We start from the raw sequence: 22808 nt of genomic DNA, 5'->3' as shown, positions 1-22808 counted from the left end.
AGAATAGTGCTTAGATTATCTTGGTCCTTTATCTACCACTCTTCAAAGAAATTCACTTATAGAATCCAGAACAGATTCCCCCCTCCCCCCCCATATTCTTCAATCTTAAAGAAAACACATTATTTTGAAACAATATTCTGAAAGGACAGCTAGAGTGTTAGAAAAACAATTATGCATCTATAACATTACCCTACATTGCCCATAGCAGTAACATTCGCAGAACAGATGTTCACTGCTTTTAGTAGTTTCAATGCCATCCAAACACAGTATTGAACTCAGTGAACTTCGTAATGTTCACCGGTTAAAGCAGCAAGAAACCTTTGTTTTACCTTTCTACTGCAGAGTATCAGAACAAATGATTGCTGGCTACGTAATGTAAGCCTTAGCCTAATGTTCATACTTATGGCTGCTATTCTTCAGCTGTCAAACTGAAGAGGAATACCAATAAGATACACAACTCCGTTAAAGCTGATTTAAACGCAAATGAGAATCAGCCAACATGCAGAGGAATTACAAGCTTCTGGAAAAAACACTTATCTCCCAGCAAAAAAGTGATGTTCCAGCATTTTTCGGGTTATTACTTAAAAGCATTTGAATTGAAAAATCAGTAAGTACCATCTCATGAAAGAAGGTTTTAGTAAAAAGGCATGTGCTAACACTATAATATTGCTTTCTGACTTTTAAATAAAACTGAAGTAGAACACCTCCACTTGAAATATTTAATTAGGCAGGAAATCTACATCTCATATCCAATTTTCTTTCACCAAACCCTCTTTATCCTCAACATTACAGTAACTTCATTTATTCTTAACATTAACAGGTGCTGTTTGAATTCAGTGCCAAAGAGAGGATAGGACATAAGCATAATATTACATTTGGAAACATGAGTGAAATTTGGCAGAAGCTAATGTGTTGAGGTATCCAAGACACTGCACATGTGCTCCTTGCAGTGAAGTGTGCCAACTATGAAAACTAAACTGCTTTAAGGTAAGATGCCTTGCAGATCCGATGTATGGTCTGCACTTACTTCATATTCCAGACAATATAAGGCACAAGAACCAATCCCACAATGTCCCTCCATGCACGCATATCTTCCTTCCGCTTTACAGCCAACCCCAAAAGGGTGCAATCATACCAGCGTTCAACATATTTTTCATTATTGCTACTTCATAGCACCCAAGAATTGTATGTCTAAAGAAGTCATTGACGCGTGAAGGCAACCATTGTCTCACACCGAGACACCCAGAAGATTTAGAAGATTGAGCAGGCTGTAGCTAAAAAGCAGCAGTTAATATGAATATTTTCATTGTTTCTTTAAGATAAGTTTTTCACAATTGTTTTCACTTTCAAGGTAACTTATTAAAAGCCAAAATTGGCTAAATTTCATTCTTTCACAACTTTGCCCAGGTAGAAGCACAACTTTTGAGGGTTATCACACAAGGAGCAAGCAACACGCTAATACACACAGGAAGTTTATTCTTCATTGCTTTGGAAGTTTAAGTTTCCCAACTAGCTTTCTAAGATAGTCTGTTTTCTGTAATCCTGCCTTTTTTATCTGAAGAGAAAAGGAATTTTTTGCACAAGTGTTATGCCACCACTTAGGAATAAAAAAGAAAAAAAAAATTAACTTTGTAAATAGATTCAGTTGGGTCTCCCAGCATAGCCTGCATATACAGAAAATATAGCTTATTTATTTTAAATCAAAACAACTATAAATTCCCTTTTGTTTTCTTTTTTGTGATTCAAAATCACAATGTCTGTCTTAGGAAAAAAATACATACAAGGTGGTTTGTTTGTTTGGTTTTTTTTTAAAAAAAAAAAAAAAAAAAAGACCTGAATTGAAACAACTAAAACTACATCCTCAGACGTGATGAGATCAATGACAGCCATTATTATTCCATTTCCTTATTACAGTATCTCAGGTTGTTAAAATATTTCCTGGTCAAACATTAAGTAGAAAACAGTACTCAAATAATCGTCAAGAATATTAAATTAGAATAAAACCAGATTATTTAGATGTAGACTCTACTGCTCTCCAGTAGTAGAATTTCCTTTCCTGGAAAGGAAAGAGAAGAATTGAATACACTTTCCAAGAGAATACCTAACTCATCAGCCTGCAGGGTACTTTGCAAAGGACTGCCCCATCCTTCCTGAGGAAGCTGGCCATAATGCAGCCAGAAATGCAAGCTGATGGATGCAAGACAGTAGGCAAGAAGTCTGAATCTGCAGTGTGGTGGTTAGGTCACTTACCAAAGCACGAACGACTGGGTTATGGCACTCCTGTAAGAAGAGAAAAATGTGGGCTTGAGCTCCCTCAGGTTGAGGAGGACCTAGAATCAAGGCCTCCTACTTCTTGGACAAATAAGCTAATTAACTGCTAGTCTACTACATATAAGATAGTTATCAAAAGCATCTTTCTACGAGAAGACTGCAAAAAGTGGTATGTAATTTATTTTCTGATTAATATGAGGGTTATATGAATGACTAAGGTATACCCTGGTTTCCTACCGACCAGCTTCACTGTATCAGTGCTCCACATCATGGATTTCAAATTCTAGTCAGGAAATCAGAACCTCATCAGCATACGGTCCTTAGGTGTCTGCTTCCATACTTTTTTAGCCAGGACCCTAATCTTTAAGAGCTGTGGTGTTTAACATTAGAAGGCTTAAGTTCTTTTTTTAAACCTGGAATATAAAACCTTTCACTGCATTTTAAACAGTGTTAAGGGTTTGTTTTATTTTTTCCAACACAACAGCCTTTAGGATTTTAAATGGGAAGAAAGTAGGTCAGGTCTTCCTACTGAAGCTTTTTCAAACTTTTTTTTTTTTAGATTTTGTCGTTAAGTTCTTCAAAATGTATCCGTCTATTACATCTTTCATTAAAATCTTAAGAAAATAAATCTCTGAAGAGTACTTTGATTTATCAAGAGCCTTAGAAGTAGCAAGTACCTATAAATATTAGTCAAGAAAATATTTAAACATAATTCCAGTTTTTGATTCCTTTGTAATAGGTCTGACTTATCTTTGATCACAGATTCTTGCAGTAACTCATTAAAAATGCACAAAGAATTTGTCTGTGCACAGACCAGCCACAGAATACTGATCTGAACATTTAACAGCCTGAGGAAAAAAAAACAAAAAACACAAAGTGGAACCCACATACTTGAAGCAATCAAACATCTGCCTGCCTTTCAACACCACCTTCATAGGATTGCCTGCATTCCTAAATTAGAGGATATACCACAAGTCCCTGCTGTTTGAACAACCTCACCACTCAAAGACAACGTTCAGAAAGTTTAAAATACAAAATTTTCTGTCTTCATGTTTCTGTTGGTACACTGCAATAACAAGGAAGCTACTATTCACTTCTTTTATCAGCTATAGTACAAAGAATAAGGCACACCCTTCTCAAGGAACTGGAAAAACCTGCTATGTGAAAGCTGAAAAGTCTCTGAGTACCCACACCTCCATTTTGCTCTATGTTTCAACAACAGAACTGACGGGAGACTGCATGGACTTGGCCTTAGCCTAGCAAAAGTAATGCTGAGCAGAAAAGCAAGGGCTATGTATAAACACACTGAGATGATTATAAAATAATAAGAAAAAACTATTTAAAATAAAAGGACAACCTTGGCACAAGAACTGGTAAAACCAACTGACGATGGATAAATTTAGTTTGAACATTACAAGCAGCTTCCTCATGTTTAGGGCAATTTAGCATTGGAACAGGCTTCTAATTAAATAGTGAGGGGAAAAGGCCCAGCTGCTTTTCAGACAGGGCTCCATATGTCTACAACTGTATGACATAAAGCCTACAAGAGCATGAAAATAAACTTGATGAATAGGGAGGTCCTTTCCTGTCCCGCGCTCCTAGGAGAACAATAACTGTCAAGTGAATAACATCATTCTGATACAACTGTAAGATATAACCATCTGTCAGGCAATACCCAAGAATAATTATATCACAGAAAGGAAAACCAGATATTAATATCATAGCAGGACAAACTTTGCCAAGAATAAACTTCACAGAGTATCTTTTCATAAAATGTCTTAGACCCCTAACCTCACTTCGTGTAATTTTATGCTAAAAGTTTGCTCCCTCTGCCAACAAGAGCTGCAGAAAGCACACCTCTCACGCAGTATTCGCTCCCAAATCTGAAAGGGCTCAGCATGTTTGGTCTCCAGTCCTATCATCTACACCCCCAGCATTCTGCACGCATGAAGCGGATCATCTTACCCAAAACAATATTACATCTAACGTGCTCAACAGGCTCTTTATTTGGTACAGTCCTTACTACGTTCAGCTCAGGCAGGATGATTCAAACCGGGCTGTCAACTGCTTTGCTACTGAAAGGTTCCAATCACCACTTTAGCCCATGGTATCATTAACCAGAAAAACTGCAGCAACTATGATGGTCTAAGACAATTAGTTAGACACGATCAGTCCGCAGAATAACATACTCTATTAGACTAAGCTTTATAGTTTGAAAGAGCCTATGGTCTTTCAGGCACACCAGCCTTTCAACTTGCTTGACACCTGTAAAGAAGTATACAAGTTGATCTAATAAAGACTATTACCTGCCCCTACAAGTTTTTCAGGCTAGGAGGCTGTTTTACACTAAAAAGTATAGGCCTGGCTAGGGGGTCTCTTTGTATCTTTTAGTATTGCAATGTATCTGAAACTGAAGACTAACTGCAAAATATTTTTGGCCGATAAATTCCACCTGCTTACTTGTGAAATCCCTGATCACATCATGCATCCTACTGTTCCCTTCTAAAGGCTCATAGTGAAATGCAACAACTGAGTGAATCATAGAAGAGGGGAAAGCGCTTATCAGAAGTTGTACATCAACGGCAAACCAAACCATAACACACGAGCTCAGGACACTCAAGGAAATTACTTGGCAGCATAAAAGAGCAAACTATAGGCAATATATTTTTCTATATAAAACCTGGTTAAGTTGTGTAGCCAGAACCCAATTATTCAAATAAGCACTTAAAACACATTTTGTGAACAGGTTCTTTGGCTGCTATCAAACAAATGCTCTAGACAGCCTGTCAGAGACAAAAGGTTTGATATTAATCTTTGTTAACAGCTAAACTGCTACACCAAAAAAAGGCTGCTTTACAGCTATTTGTTACTATCTTTTCCTATACATCCTCTCTTCGTCACTTCTGAATAAAGTACAACACCTCTTACATTCTCATTAGCAGACCTACAATATATAATTTTTCATTAATTAGCACAGAATTTCACTTTAAATTTAGAATTCAAAGGCATTTCCGTTTTTCAGTTGATTTCCCCTCTCTTTATCCCTTGCAAAACCATTGTGGTTAAACACATAGAAAAGTTTTGCAGAACAAGAATAAAACTTGTGTCTGAGCAGTAAAGTTCATGTAAATTAATCTCAAACTGTATTTTCTTAGCTTTATTCTCTTAGCAAAGCATGGTAGCTGCAGGACAGCATTACAATCCATTTCCAGTTAGTTTATATCACACCACAACATTTTCCTACCGTTTTAGTTCATGTGCTTATACTAGAATACCAATGCTTTTTTAAACTTGTCATCAAAATAGCCTACACTTTTATTCACTATGAGAGCCTGCAGATCTGATTTATAGTATATTCCAGACATATCACTATATAATTCAGACAAGTTTAAAAAAAGTATGCTGAAAGAAGATACTACCAAGGACTTCCCACTAGCCCTGCTGAGCGTAAGAGGACATACTTTACTTGACCTACCCTACTAATCTCAGCAAGTTGGTCCTTAGCAACAGATGCAAAGCTCAAATGACCACTTTCAAATCCTCGTTGCAGCTCCACCTCCAGCCTTTGATCATTTTTCGTCTGAAAGTAACAAACGGATTTCTGCTCCTTGGCATATGTAACAGTCTCCTCGTAATCCTCCCAGCTGATCTCTCTAGTACCAGGTCGTGGGATTACTCATCTCAACTTTAGCTACCTTTCTCCCCATCACATCCAGAAAGGCATAGGATACTAATAAGACAATTCAAATTTGTCTTGACCATTTATAGACTCTTTTTATTATTTTGCTATAGGATTAGATATCAAATTACAAAACTACAATATAATATATATGCATTCTGACATTTAAATTTTGACATTCAGCAGTCTGACACAAAAGTAGCTAAATTGTAGGATGAAATCTACTTGAACCAGTTTTAATTCCTCTGCATATTATAAAATTGTAAACACACAAATTCCTTGAAGTGTAATTCAATTTTGCACAAATTTATCTTAAACTGGAATAAAGTTAGAAATACTATTTTCTATCACAAAAGGTATTTACCTTTAGATATGCATTAAAAACAGGCAAATTGAACTCTTCAGAAACACTGCAAAGCATACAAAAGGAAAAGCTGTCTATAAAAAACTAACTTAGAGCGCTCAGAAAACACACAGACGTTAAGAATTGCACCTATCTCAAAACACACTCGCTTTCTGTCTTCTGCTTATTCCAAGCTGCACCCACAGACAGTTAACAGAATTCCCTATTAGAAATTCTGATTACTCTCCTACGTTAACCCCTGGCTGGTTTCCAGGCAGCCTGAACGATTTTGCTATGCCACTGCAATGACAGCAAAGGAATCCTGTGTCCCAAGAAGCACAAGGGGTTTTTAGTATATTATTTTGAAACAATACTTTTTGAAATATTATCTCAGAAATATTACTGGGATGATTCCTGCACACAAATTCTGGATCTCAAATGTAGTTTTTTATGCCAAGTCTCGGGATGATAAAGTCACACAAACTTGCAGTTTTTATTAGCAAGTTGTTAATTTTTTTTTTCTTCACTTATATTTAATTCCAAGTTCATAGATCTACATAGGTCATTCTGGCAGCTGTTACAATCACATGCCAAGTCATAAGCCAAAGACTCATGACAAAATGTGAGTGACCGTCTGATGAGACACAAGCAATAGAAAAAGAAATCTGCCTGATCTTGACTGCCAGAACACAGCCTGGTTGAGCTACACTGAGATAAGGTGTCAGCATCAAGTCAAGAACTATCATAAGGAGAAGTCCAAGCCAGCCTGACCATACTATTCTCTCTTCAGTACTGTCTAACAAAGAAAAGCAGAAAAAAACAGTCTTTCATGATGCTGCAACTTACTGACTGGGAACCACTGACCTAGGCAGTGGTCCCATGACATTAATTCATATGGTTTCTTACTTGGAGACCAGAATAGCTCATCCCTTAACTCCTTAGAGAAGAGGCTTTTATTCAAAGTTTTTACCATCACTCTTTTAGTTACAAGATTCCTGTAGAATTCAGTAGATTATATGAGCTTTTCCTTTAGCTTTACTTTTTCTGGGGATACAATATTACTACTCTATTCCCTTCCAAAAAAAGTTCAGGAAGAATGTGCTGATATTACTAAAAGAAAGGTGAGCACCTGACATTTTCCTTTCTTCACCTCATCATTCTTTTTGCTTTTTTTCCCTTGGCCTAAGAAATGCTTCACTGTCAAAAGAGATAGGGACTACTCATTAGTGAGAGAGGTTTGGTCCAACAAATATCTAAAATTCAAGGTCAAATTTTTCTCTTAGTAACAGCTGTAGAAGCATGCTCGCACACACAAGTTCAGTCTCCTTGCAGTGAGGGCTGTCTTGTACTTTAGTACATACACTGCAAAGTAATTTTTTTATACAGTAGTATGCATACAAAAGAAAGTTTATGCATAAAACCATCCAACTTTCAGAAAGAAAAAAAAATCTAATTACCAATAAGAGGAAATTTGTACCTTCCCATGTATTTGTAACTTCCACTTTCTAAATGTGTAAGTGGCTCTGCAACAATGCAAACACTGGATTTTGGATTACCTTCCCTATTATAGTCTACATCCAGCAAAGAAAACATAACATAGTAAAAAACATCACAACATTTGGCACAAGGTAACCAGACATGAGGCTTTCAGTCAGGCTGTGGCATGTTCTCACTCCTCCATTGGGGAAGCAAGGCTATCAAGTGTGCCTGTCGTGCTCACCCGTATCAAAACTCATCTCTCCAGTCAAGGACTCAAGTGAGGAGATAATCTCTCAGCATACTACTCAGGAACGAGTTTTGGAGAAGAAAAGGTCATGTCATTACTTACTAATTCAGAGTGGTGTATTATTACATACAAGGTCTCTAAAAGCTGTTCCAAGAACTACAGAGAAATCTGGTTCATTTTGAAGGCAGGAAAACCATTATACGGGAAGAGGACACAATTTCCATCATGCAGCAGAAGATATAAGCCAGCAACAGCAGCTAGGCATTAACGTTTTTTAAGACGGAATCAAAACCAAGCCCTGTTCGAAAGAGGAAGAGGGTAAAGGTATGCTTTTAATTCATGTATGATGGAGGTTGTGAGGCCAAGCACTAATTGGAGAACACAAAAGGCAAGTTTAGCCCTTTGCTTATTGTCTTCTCAAATGCACACGTAAAGAGAAGGGAAATCAGCATTTGAATTTGACCAGCCAGTGAATGAGAAGCAGCCTACTACAAGGAAAGGGACAGAGACATTTGGTCTCTGTAGCTAGAACGCTGTCCTTGTAGACTGGGAGCCAGGAGCAACAGAAGTGTGCTGGAATCCTGCAGACAGACCACAGCAGCTCTGGCGATGTCCTGTGCAGGCAGTGGAAGAAGGACACGCTCTATTCTCATTCCAAACTTGAGGAACCACATGAACTGCAAACTAGCAGCTAAACAAATATTTAACAATAAGTAACACAATATAAGATTTGCTTTTGGACAACTGGGAATAACTTCATTATTTAGATCTTCACAATGTGGGCAACTGCAAGAAATCTCAATTAAGACATGTAGCTTCTCTACATACTGGGAAGCGTTCATACAAACACACTGAACAGCCACAGAAGGTCCAATTACTTAAATGAATACTTTCCTGTTCCTATAGTCTATTAGTCTTAGGCTACATTAACTTGCATGCTATGTTTTCTTTTCAGGAATCTGGAGATATTCCATTCATATAATTAAGAAGGTGTTTCTTCTTCCTGAAGTAACACCACCATCTCAACTGACCCGCTTGTGCAAGTGTACAAGGCACCTGCTGGCACCACATGTCATTCCAGAGACTTTTACTTGCGATGGCAGCAGGTTTATTTTAACAAGCTGTGGTGTTTTGATAAGTAATGCACGTGTCTATTGAACTGATACATACATTTTAAATATTAATGCTATATCCAAGCTAGATGAAAGCATTAGAGAAGACTGAATAAGTGATTTAATAAGGTGGGATGTTTAATTCCCTGATGTAAGTTAGAAGCATGTAAAATGGTGAGTTCAGTACTTGGATAAAGCAACCAGAATGCCTCCTGTTTTCTTTCAAATTTAATTGCTATCACCCATAGGAAGCCAAAAACACTAGCTGGAAGTAATTAAATAACGCGATAAAGCTGAAAGTCTGAGGAGTAAAATGTAAATTCAACCTTAATGAAGTGGCATTTACTCAACTGTCATCATCGATTACGCTTGTCCACCTACACAACAAAGTTACAGAATTAAACATTGTGTTACGGCTGCTGTCTGCCTCTATTCATAGAGCAGTAAAAAGAGTATTTAACTAAAACCTATCTTCCTACAAGATGTTTTAATTCTGAACAATAAAAAAAAAAAAAAAAATCTAATACTGCCTTTGGTTTGCTGAGCCAGAAGTGAACAACTGGTAGAGTTAACTGGGTTGAGACTACCTGTCTTCATATTACAGATGTTGGTTATTATGTTTCTCCGTACTGTTTTCAGTCAGTTAAGGTGATAATAACCAACCAGTAATGATTTGGGTCACACTCCACTACCTCTTCTCCAAATGTGAAAAGAAAAGTAGCATTTTGCAAGGTTTCTGAACTTCCCTTGGTATTCTATAACTCAGCAAATATAATTAGCGGATCAACCAGGTCCTACTGTGAGAAAAGGTTACCGAGGTTGCAAAGCTTTCTGAACAGGTATTACCTAAGTCTCCTGTGCTGTGTGGAATGTGGGGGTCTGTTTCTTTCCAAAATTCAAACATTTGTCATACTAATGTCTGCACATTACTTTTTAAATCAGATATCTGGGGAAAAAAAGAAGTTTTACAACTCTGCTGCAATATCCTTCTGTACCTAAAACATTTAAACTCTTCCTCCACAGCCATGTCAGCTACAGATTCTTCCTTTTAGCCAAATTTCTGTATTGGTTTCTAACACCCTTCTGTTCCCACCCCCACCTTTTCTCCTTTTGAAACGAAGGTATTTAACAGTCTTCATTTATCACTGTGAGTAAGTTCAGGAAAACATCCTAATGAATCATAATTATCTTTATTAAATAATAAAAGCATATTTATCATGAAAGCAGGAGTTAAAATAATTAATATTGAATACAGTACATAGTGTTAGAAAAAAGTTTTCTTAGCTTCTAAGAAACAAAAGCTGGTTAGAGCCGGCACAATAAAGTCTTCAACTTTTTTCCAATTGTCAAACTGTTCCTTTGACTCCCGTTTCCTCCAGTAACTGCCTTGCGAATCCTTCCCTTCGTAGCACTCACAGCAGAACTTTCCAGATCTAATTGCCCTGGAAGACATTTTCCTCCACTGATGCAGTCCTGAAATATGCTATTTCCATTCATAATCTCTCCTTTGGTCTGGGTGCTAGCAGTTATCTTCCAGCAGAAATGAACAGAGGGAAACTACTGTCCACATTTGATAGCTGTAGCCATGGTTCTAAAAAAAAGACAACAACTGACTTTTCTACACTCCTTCCAAAGACGTGTTTGCCGGATGACTGACTTCTATCTTGCCTCAGTACTCAGCTGCTGCACATTACTTTTGCTCTTGTTTTAACTATCAAAATTTCTTGAAGCTGGATTACTCTTCCCTGAGAAGCATCCAGGGTGTCTCGACCGACCTGTTCCACGTCTCAGGGCCCAGGCACATGACTCTCACAGCAGTCAGATGAGGGACCAAAGGCACCACTCAGCACTTACCTCAAAGCATGCCATTCACAGTTTTATCCCCTGAGGTTTGTTTGCCATTTTGATACCCTTGCTCAGACTGGTCATGGCAGCTGGAAGATGGTCCAAGTCACTGTCTGTATCATATTTCAAACTCACGACAAGCTTTCGAAGCAGGGAGCCTGCAGTGCAGCTCAGTCGGGGCAGTTTCAGACTTGCTGGGCTATAGTACTTGTAGTGTCATCTTAATATCAAGACAAAATTCCTAGCACATCTAATTTTGACATTATTAAGTAACAGGTATGGATCTTTGGAGAAGTAACCAATCTTTGGATAGGTAACCTACAACAGCTCTGTGGTACAAACTGGATGTTCCTTTCCCCACAGGAAATTAAGTGACAGAACTTAAGTTGACGTGACCAAAGTTAGTTAAGCTATATATTTATTGGAGGTAAAAGACTTACTGAATCAGTTAACCTTGGAAATTAGGCAGCAAAAGGCTCCTTTCAGGGTTTCTAGGATCCACAGATGGCAAGAGAGCAGCAGCAAAGCCAGGATAGGGTGTGCCATGGGGCTGGCAGCTAACAAAGGGCTGCTGTTTGTCCTGGTGGGAGCAGCAGTGGCTGTGCCTTGGACTGGTGGGAGGGAGAGCACTAGGGGAGGAGCAAGGATTTTTAGATATGGCCTACAGAGTAGAGATTTTATACCCTCATTAGACTTTAGCCTCTATTCACCCTAACAAGGAAGCAAGCTGCTCGTTCAAAAGTTGGTTTTGGTCACTTCTCCAGCACTGCTAGTCTCAAGATGATGCAGCTTCAGCGTTACCCCTTTCACACACATTTCACTTACAGTGCAATCCTAACACAAAAGTTAACTGTGTTCACAGTTTCACAAATGACCCAGATTACAATGAGATAATTAACTGCTCATGAACAGCTATTCATTGAAAACCTCTATCACAGTATCTGTTAAGCCATTGAAAATCTTCATTACTGTATCTGTCAAACCTCTGAGAAGAAATTTAAGACTGCTTCTTTAGGTCAATTCTCTTTTTGAAACTCTTCTGGACTGTGATAAAAAAGCAAGACTTTCAATCAGCTGAACTTGCAAGGTGTTTTCTAAAAACACAAAAAAACCCCAAACCTCTCCATCTGCCAGCTGAGGCTTCTGATGTGGCCACACGTAATGTGTGAAATAATTATATTCCACTCTCTTTTACTTGTAATTAGCAATGTCAGGTCCATTTTTTAGACAGCATTCATGGCATATTGTCTGTGAAACAGCAGCTCTGCATTTCATATCTGAAACTATGTTGTTCCTTTTGGAACAGCTTCATTTGCTAGAGTCCACCAAACAACACATTATAAATGCAATAAAGATTTTCTATGCTCTTTATATAAAGGGATGTGCACATTTCCAAGCTCTGAGACATAATAGTAGCTCTGAAGCAGTTTTACTCTATTCTTAAACTTATTATACAATTTAGAGTGCAACGTATTTTGTAGTCAGTCATCATTAACTGTTGGCTGTATTAGCAATACACTTTCCTATTTTTTCAAAACTTATACTGTTATATATAATGCAATAACATAAGAAAATTTACTCATTCTGGACTCAAAAACAGAGGCTGTCTTTACAAGACAATAAAGCAACACAGTTAAGAATACATAGACCACATATTGGTACAACAGCATTTCACAGCTTTATTTATTAATACTAAGCATGATATGAAATTATTCTTGGTCTCTCATACTAATCCTCACATTGTTCAGGACTGTAGAAAACAGGTGACAGCCTAGTCCAGTATCAGAAAACTGGTGAGCAAAAGGGTAAGCATAAGGTAATCCTACCTGGATGGCTGTCTTTACTTCAACAGGGACTTAAGATATGCATTTTCCAGACAGTGGAGCTGAGAATCTATGGAGCCTGAAGGAAAAAGGAAAGGCTAGTAGTAATATGACTTTGGTTCTAGTAAGTGTTGGAAATATCAAGTATTTTCATGCTTTTGTTCTAAATGTTAGGAGCATAAGTTTAAAGTAGTTAACTTCCCAACAACTGTTTCTCTATGACGCTCTGCAGAAACCAGAAAAGTCAGAAGAGACTTATTTAAGCCACCGGGGGATGGGGGGGGAGGGGGAGCAGAGAAATTTGCAACATGCATTTGTTCTGCATCCGCACCTGTCCTAGAAAAATTGGTCTTTAATCAGTAATTAAGCAAAATAATTACTTCCAAATGGGTACAGCTAAGCTTTATCTAACATATAAATATCCATAAGACTTCACAGACGTATAATCACATTTTATACGTGAACAATATGCAAGTTTGATACAAAACTTTAGGTGTAAGTGCAATGGGAGAACGCTTAATGGGTCCATATTGAAAACCCTTTAAGTGCTTGTGACTTCCTGCTTGCAGTAAAGATGTTCATTTCTTTGCTTCACAATAGCTAATCACTCTGCTTTGGAAAGTCAGCAATAACCTCAAAACCATTACATGCTGCACACACTGACATTCAGCAAATGTCTTTTTCAACACCCCACCTGGCATTATGCACTGCCTACTCCTCAGACAAACTGAAAACACCTGATGTCTCCTCTTGGCAATAAAATGCAGGAGCAGAGATGGAGCAGCAGACCACAGAATGCACATCGGGAACAGAATCACCACCCTGTTACACGTATGGCAAGCACTTAACAGTCAAAATAGGGTAGAAAACATCAAGATGGGCCTATTCTTTCCGTGTTCGTATGCCACAATCTCTTCTGCACACTGCAAACGACAAAGTTCACATCTCCAATTTCTTAGTTCTATACTACAGTCTGTAGTTATAGTTTATGGGTTGGTTGAATGATTATCTTTAAATACTGATGTCATTGAGGACATAAACAATGAGTTCATTTCGGGATCTTTTGTTTGCAGGTTTATTACACCACTAACTATACTGCACATCATTCAAGAACTGAGAAAGCTTGGATTTTTGTTCTTCAAAACTAGCAAACAACTGCTAAGGTTTATTTTTTTCTTCTATTAAAATACTCTCTTTTAAAAATATGACATACTTTAAGTGGGTACTGTCTAGACTAGATTTTAATTTCACAGAATCACAGAATGGTCAGGGTTGGAAGGGACCTCTGGAGATCATCTAGTCCAACGCCCCTGCCCGAGCAGGGTCACCTACAGCAGGTTGCACAGGATGGCACCCAGGCAGGTTTTGAATGTCTCCAGAGTGGGAAACTACACAACCTTTCTGGGCAGCCTGTTCCAGTGCTCTGCCACCCTCAAAGTAAAGAAGTTCCTCCTCATGTTAAGATGAAACTTCCTATATTCAAGTTCAATTTAAGTTCTGTTACTTCACGTAAGTAACAGGAACAGTAATAGTGAGATCGCGTTAGTCTTCATAGTTGAATGGAAAAGCAACAAAAAGCAAGACTTTGGCCACAGTAACAAGATGTGACCCCAAGAGATTAAATAATATACTGAAACCCTTTTACATTAGCAGCTCATCTTTTCTCCAGAGCTAAGAACTGGGAGATAGAGTGATTCTATTCATGATTCATAATGTAGGTTGATAAACCATTTTCAGGACAAAACCTGGATCCTGGGAACTAGTCTGCTTAATGCTGTTGCTTAAGAACACATGGAATTTGTTAGCCTTCCAAAGCAGGGGGGGAATTCAAGTTGTGGTTTTTGGTAGCTAAGCGTAACGAACATAGATATTCAAGAACACCAAAGTAAAGTTTTGTGCATCTTCAGACAGGCGCTATTTTTGCTTTCTGCTGGTTTTCCCCTAAATGCAAGGCTGCTAACTGAAATAAAGAGTATGTCAATGTATCTGCATCATTTATCACTGTCTTTGGAAACTCAGTTGTCAAAGAACTTTACTGAATACCTCATGGTCATGCTCCAAATGGTTCTGTAAAATACGCAAAGCTGTTCTCAAACCTGCCATACAGCCAACATGACATGGGACAGAGTTAGTGGTCTGAACTGTCAAGGGATGTTAAGGATACCGCACTGTAGAAGTTATTTGAAGTGTATTAAATAATGCTTACTCCCTGTCTCTCTACTTCTGTAACACAGGGCAAGGCACTGTATTAGATAAGTACGATATCACTTGTGATGTAAACATGCACTGAAAGCAGGTATAAATTAATTCTGTTACATTTTTATATTTCTAAGACTAAAATTAGGAAGGGATGAGTTAATACACTGCATCTTCTCGTTAATAAATGAGAAATGGTGGCAACCAGGATGAAAACTATTCAGGAGATGGGGTCAGGAAGAGTATGAACACCACAGGCTGGCATTAAACTGCATTAGTACAACTATGTGGGAAGCTTTCATGACTCCTACACATAATTCACGTAGTTCTAGATGGTGAAACTTGCTTAATTCACTGCAACAACTTTCCAAAAGATACTCCAGAAGACAACTGACAGACACTTTGCTAGCGGCAAGACCGTTTTGTTTTTTTTTCCCCGTTTTTACTTATTATCATAGCAAGTTCTACAGTAAACCTTAACGCAGAGGAGCCAGTTTAGAGGGAAGATGCTACTGAACTACTTTTTATAGATCCCTTCTGCTTTCTTCCATATGCTAGAGACAAATGAAAGGCTTACGGGTGCCCAGGTGCTTGCCACATAAAAAAAAAAGAGAGATTGAACACAGGAAAGCAGAACTGAGGCTGCAGTTTCAGTGAAAGGCACATTGCAACATCTTAAGAACAGATGGGAGTTGCAGCAGATCCCATCAACATCTTCGTGAGAAGCACAGTACTCCCACAAGGCACTCAGGAAAGGACTGGAAGTTGCCACTTAGAAAACATACTTATGACCGTTTCCTATCAGGAGTTGGGATGTCCTATAAATGTTAGCAAACATGCAAAAAAGCACCCAAAGTAATAGTACATTAATTAGCCTGCTTTCTCTGCACCAGGCATTGACTTTTATACTGAACTCTTAAAAAAAAAATACAGCTCTAACACCTGCCTAATTTAAAATTTAAATTCCAAATTGCATGCTATTACACAGAAGACATTTTATTACAAACAGAAAGATGCCATACTAGCTCAGGTTCAAGGTCCATCTAACACAGTATCCTGTCTCTAATAAGGGCTGCTAATGGATGCCTAAAGAAAAGAACAAGAACAGAGTAAACATACAGCAACCCTTCCTTGATGTACTCTGCCAGCTGACAGCACTCTGCAGCTCTGGGACGTCCTCTGTCTCCTTTTAAATACACACATGTAAATATAAACACGTTCACATTAATGTCCAAAGCTATGCTGGGTCTGAAATAATTTAAATCAACTTTTCAATGTTTAGGTTACTGCTTTACTCCTTTTCATTCTGATTAATAAACAGACGTAGTTGAAACTGATGAGTCTCATTCATTGATTCTCTAGCTCTACAAGATTAAATCCCAAAACCTAAATTAACAGTTGCTTTAAGACAGCTTTCAGAAGCTACATGCAGTCTCCCATTCTGAATACAAAAAAAATTACTCAATCCAAAACAGAGATATCTAGCAACATACTAATGTTAATTCTAAGTGAGATTAGAGATTTGACCATCCACACCAATTAGAGCAAACAATACTTTCAGTAAGCTAATAACCAAGTAAGATCTTTCTGTAAATATGGCCAAGATGTAAATATCCCTCCATAAAAGGGACCTGAAGGATGATAATACTTCATACCAAAATTCTAATTACTGTATTTTAAAATGAACACCTACAAAAGACAGGCTTAACAAAAAAAAAACATGCCCCATTAAAATGGGGTCTTGATCTCAGTAAACTTAAAACAAGAACTCTGAACCTCATCCAAAAAAATCTAACTGTAAAAAAACCAATGCTGAATTCAAGTACTGAGGATTGCCACGAGGTCTAAAGATGCTGGTCACTACTGTCTGGACTATTCAGACTTCTTTAGGAAGAACTCCAAAAATCACCAAAAGCTATTGCCCCTAAAGTTATTCTACAGTTTATTTAGAGGGAAGAAAAGGCAAAGATGTGGTGAGCTGTTTAAGAAAGCAAATAGATTCAAAGAAAAAGCTCTGGAAATGGAGAAAGGCGGTTGTTTTACAGACACAGATTAAATAAAACGAAGCTAGGAATTCAGAAGTGAAAGCATAGAAGTAGCATGCAAAGGTGTCTACCGCTTTTCTGAGCTCTTATATCAAATATCGTAACTTACATTATCTACATGCAACATGCCAAATTAATAACGCTATGTATTGCTCAGCACAGATTAAAAGTAGGCATTAACAAAATCAGTAAGGCGCTGTTTTCACAGGTGAATTAAGTTATTCTCAGCCAATTCATAAAAATATCTCACAGTACTGATAACCTATAAATTAAAGTTTAATGGGTCTCCTGAGTCCAGCTGCGTAGTCTGATGTCACTTAATGGTTTGGTCACATCCATTACTTGCCATAAACGAGCTCTCCTCAACTCCTCCCGACAGCCCGGCGGGCTTTAAAAGCGAAGCCGTACCCGGGATTAAATTCACCACTCCCCCCCCGCGCTCTGCCCCACCGGGCGGATCTCACCGCAGGCAGCTCTCCGCCGCGGGCCGACCTCCCGCGGGCGCGGACCCACACCGCCCCTCACGCTGCCGTCGCGGCTGCGAGGGGCCGCGGGAGCCGCCTCAGCCCGCGGGGAGCCGGGGCGCGGCCCCGCGGGGGTCCCCCGCCGCCTCGCACACGCCCGAGGGGCTCGGCCGGGCGGCGGATGGCCGGGGGGAGATGGGTGGGGGCCATCTTGGAACCGGCTCCCCGCGCATGGGGTGCGGAGCCCCCCTCCACACACACACACCCCTCCCGGGGCCGAGCCCCCAAAGCCCGGCACCTGCCGCATCCCCTCACACACACCAGCCCGAACCCCCGCGGTCCCGCCGGCACAGCGCAACCCCGCCGCGCCCCTCCGAGCCCCCCGTCACGACCTCAGTCCCGGGGCAACGCGAGGCCCCCCCAACAGCCCCCGCTTCCACCCCTCCCGCCAACTCGCGGACCCCCACACCGAGGAGGGGCCGCGGCTCCTACCTGCGGCCGAGCCCCCCGAGTGACGGCGGACGCACCCTAACCTCCCTCTACCCGCCGAGCCGCGCTCCCCGGCTCCCCATCGCCGCCGCTGCCGCGCTGGGCCGGGCCGGGCGCGCCGGGCCCCTCCCACTGGGGCGGGGCTCCGCAGCGCGCGGAGCCCAACGGCCGCTCGCCAGGCCCGACCTCGGCCCCCCCTTCCCTGTACACAGACACACGCCAAGGAAAGACTCGCGTCCTATTGGCTAGGAGAGGGAGGACCGCGCGAGGCGGAGCGCCGATTGGCCGCGGGGGAAGGCGGCGGCCCGCCCCGCGGCCCTCGCGTGACGCCCTGTGGCGGGGGGCTCGGCGGCCGCGGGTTGCGTCCATGGCCCCGCGGTGGCGGCCGGTTCGGTGGCTCCGGGGTCGTCTCGCTGCCGTGCGTCCGCGGGGTCGTGCCTTCTCTGTTCGGGGATGGGGAATTTCGGCAGCGCAGCAGAAACCGGGGCTGGGTGTATCGGCGGGGAGGCCGTCACGGAGGCGGAGGAGAAGGAGACCGGGCGGCTCCCGCTGTGGTAGTTGGCCGCGCGGCGTGGGACGTGTCCCGCAGCGTGCTGCCCCACGCGTGGGCACTCCCTGATGGGGGACGGGACACATCCCGATGGTGCCTGTGGCCGGGGGACCCCGCGTTGCTCCGCAGTGGCCGGGGCGCAGCAGGAGCCCTCACGGGTGGTGTGACCCGGGTTTGGGTTTGGCCTCCGGCCCGAGAGAGCTCCGAAGCCACGCGCGGAAGATAGTTCTGTGAAGTCCGTGGAGAGTGCGCTGAGGGGGAGGCAGGGCGGAGCGGCGGGATGGGGAAGGCCATCGGGCAGGGGCTGAGACATGGGCAGGTGTGGGCAGCTGGCCAGGGCAGCGGTGGCTTCACTAGAGCAGCCCTGGCGGTGCGGGATAGGATGAGACTTTATTCATTCAATGAATCTGTTCTTAGTGGGTTTATTTTTCATATAACAGAATATGCCAAGGATTCTACCAGTCTTTTCCAAATGAAGGAGTACACTGGTGGTATAAATACGTGTGTTTGCAACAGCATTGCTGTGTAATGTTTGCAAAACCCGACATTCAGCGCACTGGACAGACACCTTGCAGGAGTGCGACCATAGCCTACACCAGACTGATATTAGTTCTTGGCTAATCTCAAAATATGGGGTTACAGGTGACTTTGGACAGCTTTAATTTTCGCGTACTTAGTGGGAATTTTCTGCACTGTCTTCAAGTAGTATTTCAAGTGAGGTGTTTAATTGTGACAAAAATTCATTGAGATACATAAACAGTTCTGGAAGACTATTAGTTTCTTACAATTTCCTCTCGTGTTGGGGCAGGTCTTTTATTAGACACATATAGTTGTGTAGTCTATAATGCAACTAATCTCATTCAACCTCTGACATTTGTTCCTGTTCAATTTAAAATTACATGTTTTTTGGCACACTACAGGATTACATTATTTCATTATGTTGTCAATCATTTTGGGTTTAGATCAGCAAATCATTAACAATTACTTCCTTCTTATCCATATCTTCAAAGACTTGGGACGCGATCCTTCCTTTTGTGATCCATCAGCAGCTGAAGCAGGAAAGGAAACTGGTTGAACATATGTGGTTAGTTTTGGAATAAATAATTATCAAAGACGGTAGAGTAATTACAATGCCCGGAGGTGCTAGACACCTCAAAATGTAGCCTAGTTTCTGGATGAATACATATTTTTTATGTTTTTTGAGATCATATTTTAAATATTCATCTCGCTTTCCTTTTAAATAAATATTTCACAAGATTAAACAAATGCCAAGCTAATCATTTCCTTCTTTTCTGCTGAGTACCACCCAAGTACTTTTTCATATCTTAAGACAACCTCATTTGGAAAATTAATTTAAAAAAAAAAACAAAACAACCAACAGTTCTGAGTTCTGATACTTTGTATGCAAGCTTTCAGCTACGGCCAGGGTGTTGTAGGAGAAACTTAAATTGCACAGGATGAAAGTGCTGACAGCCACTAAGCAACAAAACTCCAAAACAAGGCTCCTGGCCAGAAGATGAATTGCCATTGTACCCATCCAAGAATTACCCTTCTTTTCCTATTGTGGTGTTTGGCAAGAGTGAGTTGAGCCCTCCATCGGTTTTGAAAAAGGGTGTATTCTCCACAAACATGAAACAAAGCAACTCCTGTAAGCTGAATACTCCCATATGATAGCGAACGAGGTGAAACTAAGCAGAGAATGAAGAGCTTTCCACAGGTCAGTGCTTTTTTCAAACCCAAGGGAGACAACCATCTCCAGAGGACATTCTCCAGCATGACTTTAATTAAGAACTAAGCATCTCGACACCACTAAATCAGCCCAAGGCTGAAAATCTAAGAGCCAGACTAGCAAAAGATAGCTAGGGAGTTAAATTTAAGCAGGTTAGATGCCCTTCTCCCTTTAATTTCCTCCCAGGGGTTTCTCTGGTTGAAAGGGACAGGAAGAAATAAGACATTGAAGAAGCTGTTGTGACACACAAGCACCCAAAACACTTTAGACATGACTGATATGGCTGGGGGATTTTCTTCTGTTTTGCTGACACAGTTGGAAATCTGCAAAAGCAGTATCCTACATCTCTCTCAGGGGATAACAGCAGTAGAAAGACATATCAAATGGTACTATGTCTGCAGATCACTGTAGACCCACAGAATCTTCCTGGTTGCCTCTGAAGATAGAGCCAATCACAAGGTGTTAGCACCTTTCTCTTCAGTTGCTAAGTTGTTGTTACAAGGCAGCTAAAACACATTAAATACTTTCCTAAAATTATTTTTCCATACAGGCAATTGCTGTGTCTGGCACAAAGATGTTATATGGTCATTAATGGGAAGTGAAACTGAGCCATTTTCTCTTAAAAATGTGGCCAGCCCTACCGGATGATTTGAGAACTCCTGCTTTAAATATGTTTAGTTGTGTGTGTGTGTGTGTGTGTGTGTGTGTGTGTGTGTGTAGAGACTGCTTTGGTGTTCTTCACCTCCTGACACTGACACTTTTGCTGTGCATAGCTGAGATTCTTGCATAATTTAACAGAGCCATCTCAGGTGTCTCTGACCCTGTTCAGAGCATTCGAGCTGTGTTCTCTGGATTTTGGCACACAGCTTGTATCATGTTACATTTACAGAAGAGTTCACCAGACTTGCTTATTTAGAAAATTTCCTAGAGACGGGGTTGTTTTTTTCAAACGCATATATTTGTATGGCTCCCAAAATATTTGACAGCTGCCTCCAGTCAAGTTTTTTATTTCCTTGATTTTAGTCTGATACGAGTATAATTAAAATTATTCATTTTTTGGTCTCAAATTCCAGCATTGTAGGTGCAAGTGAAATAAATAGTCATAGACATTTTTTTTTTCTGATGCATCAGAAATGTTTGCTGGGTTTTTTTGTGTTACTGTTTCATCTTCATAGTATTCCAGCAGACAGGCTTGTGGCTAGCAGGAAGGACTGGCTGAATAGAACTGGAACCAGTGAAAAATCTGTTTCAGTCATTGCAAACTGAGGATACTGGAAAATATAATGTTTCAGCCATTGCAAATTGAGGATACTGGAAAATATGTAAAAATAGATTCATTTATTAAAAGCATATTTATTTTGTTTTCTCACTTTTTTCTATCATAATTGCAAAACCTTCTGAGATTTGTTGTTCAGCAAAACTCTGAAGTATGTGTACGGTAAATGTATTATGCAAATGATTTTATTGAAAGAACATGCACACTCGTGTACACATTATTTGCCTGGTCTTCCTATTACAGGTGCAACCTGTAGTAAAATCCTAGTTTGTTAAAGCAAAGGAGTGCTCTAGAGACTCCAGATTACTGACTGATGTGGTAGAAATCTGTCACATTTGCGTAGGGCACATGGACCTTGAGTACATTAATATGAATAAATATTAAAATATGTTAAACATTATTTTTCCTTGGTTTAGATTGTTTTCCTGAGGAAACAGGGCTTACGGTATTTTGATGTTGATAAGCAATCTGTCTGTGAGTCCCCCTTAGCAATTTCTGAATTCTTCTTGCTGCACTTCAGGTAATTTTAACTTTCTTCTTTCACTATATTTATAAAAATCTCAAAACACATCAGGTTTTTTCCCTTCAACTTGTAGCCTTTTGCTGTCTGTAGAATTCTCCATATTTTTCTGTGAGACCACCTTTATGATTTTCTGGTATATGAGAATTTCTCCTCAGGATCCAGCTATCATAGAGGTACATACATGCTGTAAACAGACATCTTCAGGTCTGACTTTTTTATTCTTCTGCATGCTCAATGAGCTGTTTTTGCTGCGCACAAGCTATTTTGAATATTCATACAGTATTGATAAATAACCAAGCTCAATTTTGTCCCTTCACCAAATATCTCTTGTTCTTCTTGCTCAGTCTTACAGTTTTCCTTACTGCAAACCACGTTGATATCCCTTCTGCCATTCATACCACCAATTTCTCACATACAAAGTAGAAACTAAATAAAGTTGATTGAGCAGAAATACAACAATTTGTCTCACAACAATTTACATGTTTGATTGATATTTCAAATTCTGGTTTACTTCGAATTCTTTCCTGGATGTCTTCCTCATGACCTTTCTTCCAGACTGTATTAGATAAACTGATCTGTAGTTTTTATGCTCTTTCATCCAATTTCATGCTACTGATACATATATATGTTTGTCCCATCATCAGGCTACAGTCCAATTTGCTGAAATTTGCAATACATCCATTGATGCTAGTCCATCCAGCTTGAGAAGTACTGTTGGAGCCTTCTCTGACTTGGAG

General features: G+C 40.3%; 1 protein-coding gene across 1 annotated transcript in view; it reads right to left on the bottom strand.

Annotated features, from left to right (window-relative positions):
* The window catches only part of MPP7 (MAGUK p55 scaffold protein 7), a 154816-nt gene extending 136721 nt beyond the window's left edge, over positions 1 to 18095 (bottom strand). The window contains exons 1-3 of the mRNA XM_082498985.1: positions 17997 to 18095; positions 12803 to 12878; positions 2251 to 2280 (exon numbers count right to left, since the gene is read on the bottom strand). The gene's annotated coding sequence lies outside the window, so the exon portion shown is untranslated. The remainder of the gene's footprint in view (positions 1 to 2250; positions 2281 to 12802; positions 12879 to 17996) is intronic.
* Positions 18096 to 22808: the final 4713 nt, after the last annotated feature.

Source organism: Vanellus vanellus, assembly GCF_965231255.1.
Source record: "Vanellus vanellus genome assembly, chromosome: 2".
NCBI classification, from domain to species: domain Eukaryota; kingdom Metazoa; phylum Chordata; class Aves; order Charadriiformes; family Charadriidae; genus Vanellus; species Vanellus vanellus.
Note: the sequence above shows the minus strand (reverse complement) of the source record. Positions and strands in the feature narration are given on the sequence as shown.